The sequence below is a fragment of the Pipistrellus kuhlii genome, unplaced genomic scaffold (genome assembly GCF_014108245.1).
Source record: "Pipistrellus kuhlii isolate mPipKuh1 unplaced genomic scaffold, mPipKuh1.p scaffold_m20_p_3, whole genome shotgun sequence".
In the NCBI taxonomy this organism is placed as follows: domain Eukaryota; kingdom Metazoa; phylum Chordata; class Mammalia; order Chiroptera; family Vespertilionidae; genus Pipistrellus; species Pipistrellus kuhlii.
In genome coordinates, this window is record NW_023425529.1 from 48,733,533 (window position 1) to 48,736,148 (window position 2,616).

Here is a 2,616-nt window from a genome sequence, read left to right on the forward strand (position 1 = left end):
TATTTGTCCTGCCCCTTTTTGTCATCTCCCCTACTCACTCCCCGCCTCTTATCTTTGTTTTTCTTTCTTTTTTCAATATATTTTTTGGTTTTTTTTACAGAAAGGAAGAGAAAGGGATAGTGAGTTAGAAACATCGATGAGAAAGAATCATTGATCAGCTGCCTCCTGCACCCCACCTACTGGGGATGTGCCCACCGCAACCAAGGTACATGCCCTTGACAGGAATCGAACCAAGAACCTTCAGTCCACAGGCTGAGCCAAACCGGCCTCGGCTCTTTTTCTTGCTTCTCATAGTCTAAGCCTTTCTGCCTCTCCTTTTCCTAAAGACTGGAAATTCCTTGTTCTCAACGGAAGGGAGTAGGAGGGGTGTGGGGGGCGGCAGGAGTGGGAGGGAGGCGCAGAACAGACGTCTCAGCAGCTCTGGCTGCCTGGCCTCTGGCGGAGCTTGACAAGTCAATGGTGTTTCGTGGGGTTTTTTGTTTTGTTTTTTAACGTGCATATTTTTAAATCCACACCTAGGGGCTCACACACAAACCTAGGGAGACAGAGACAAGGACACGCACGTAGGTGTGAAGAAACACACACATACACTACCTCAGGTGCAGAGACACAAACTGGCAAAAGCATCTTACATTTGCTCAGGGTTTTACAATGTACAAAGTTTTTTTTTTTAATGTACGTCTTCTCATTTGGTCCTCAAGACAAGCCTGAGAAACAAAGATACATCGCTCAAGAGTTTCACTCTCACACGCAGGCTCGCACCAGACAGACCCCTTCAGCCAGCGTCCCCTAGGGGAGGGGCAGTCCCGGCCCGCGGCTGCTTCTCTCCTCCTCCCCGAGCGCCGAGAGCCCGCCCCGGGGCCGGAGAGGGGAACCGGCTCCTCTTTCCGGGGGGCGCCCAGCTGGTAACGGCCCCTGGCTTCACGCCCCGCTCCACCCCCCTCCCGGGTCCAGCGTCTCCCCCCGGATCCGGGGGCGCAGCGCCGCCCGCAGAGGCCGCGTGGGCGGAGGATGTGCGTCACGGGGCGCGTGGGCGGCGGGAAGGAGGAGGAGGCACGTGGAACCCGCGGCCAGTGGCTGGCAGCCCGGGCTCCAAAATAAGTGAAGAGGAGTGGGGGAGGGGCGCCCACACAGCAGAGGGGCTGGGGCGTGCCCCTCCAGTCCTGGGATGGGAGTCGGGACTCAGCTCGGTCCTGTCACCCACCCCACTGTGTTTGGGGCTAAGTGGGATGGGAAAAAGAATCTGAGCCGCTGAAATCCTCCCCATCCCACCGATGCACCCCTCCTCTCCTGCCCCCAGCGGAGACCAAGGTTCTCGGCCCGAATGTGGACCCAGCCTTCCGCCCCCGCCGCCCGCGCCCTGCCCGGCCACTCAGAAGCGTGGGGGGGCGGGGCGGGGCTGAGTTTCGGACTTGGGGGAACTTTGCCTCTGGCTAGTCTATTTGCATCCCGCTACCCCCCCCCCTTCCTGCTCCTCCCCCTTCCTTTCCTGGGGCCTAGAGCCGCAGGGCCAGGCTGAGTCCCCGCCTGTCCATCCGCCCCCCTTCTCCCCCCCCCCCGCCGTGGGCGGGAGTGTAATGGGAACCAGATGGGGCTGGGAGAAATAAGGTGGGGGAAGGGTGGTGGGCTGTGAAGGGGGGTGAGGCTCCTCGCAGGGAGCCGCGTGGCTCTCTCCTGGCCCATCTTCCCCTCGCCTCCCCGAGGAAGTCCCCTGATAGGCGTCCCCAAGTCCCAGAATGGTTGTCCTCCAGGTCCCAGCTTTGCCGCACACAAATCCCCAGGAGTAGGTCCCCATCCTCAGAAACAGGGTGCGACGAGTGGAATAAGGCGGGGTACCCCTCCCATCCCCGCCTGACCTGTGCGCTCACAAAACCCAGCGCGTCCAGTAAACGCGCCTAAGTGGCAGCTTCTACAGTAACCCGCCCATTCCTGTTCCCAAACTTCAGCAGGGCCTGGAGGCCGGGGTGGCGGAGGCCTGAGCTTCACAGGACTCTTTGGGGTTGGAGAAGAGCTGGGGTACCGAAGGGGTTCGTTCCTGCAGAGCCCCGCGCTCACAGGCCCGCCACAAACGCGGCCTCTTGGTGAGCCACACGCACACACACACAGGAGGGCCCTCGAGAAGCCGCCAACTTTCCGGGCGCACTCCTCCCATGCCCACGTCCGCCACCCTGGGGCCTGCGTGCGGGCGCGGGCTCCTCGCGGAGCTGCTGGGGCGCCCGGGGCGCTCCCCGGTCTCTGCTCCCCGCGGAGGCAGGGGCGGCGGGGAGAGGCTGTCGCCGGGCGCTCACGTGGGCACGTGGGCGCGGAGAGGGCTGGCAGTGCATCCGGCGTGGGCGGCTGGAGCGACCTCGCCCCGCCCTCCGGGTCCCCGAGCCCGCCTTCCCCGCCCCGGCCTCGGTCACCCCAGTCCCCACTTTGGCGCCGGGGCTTTGAGTCGCCGCCCCCGCCGCCAGCTCCATACCCCGTCCCGTCCCCTCCCCCCAAGTCTCCGCCTCCCTCCGTCTCCCCACCGCGGCGGCGGCGCCTTCCCCGCGGGCCCCGCAGCCCGGCGCCCGCCCCCCGCCCCTGGCCTCCGCCCCCGGCTCTGCCCACGCCCTCCGCCCGGCAGCCCGCGCC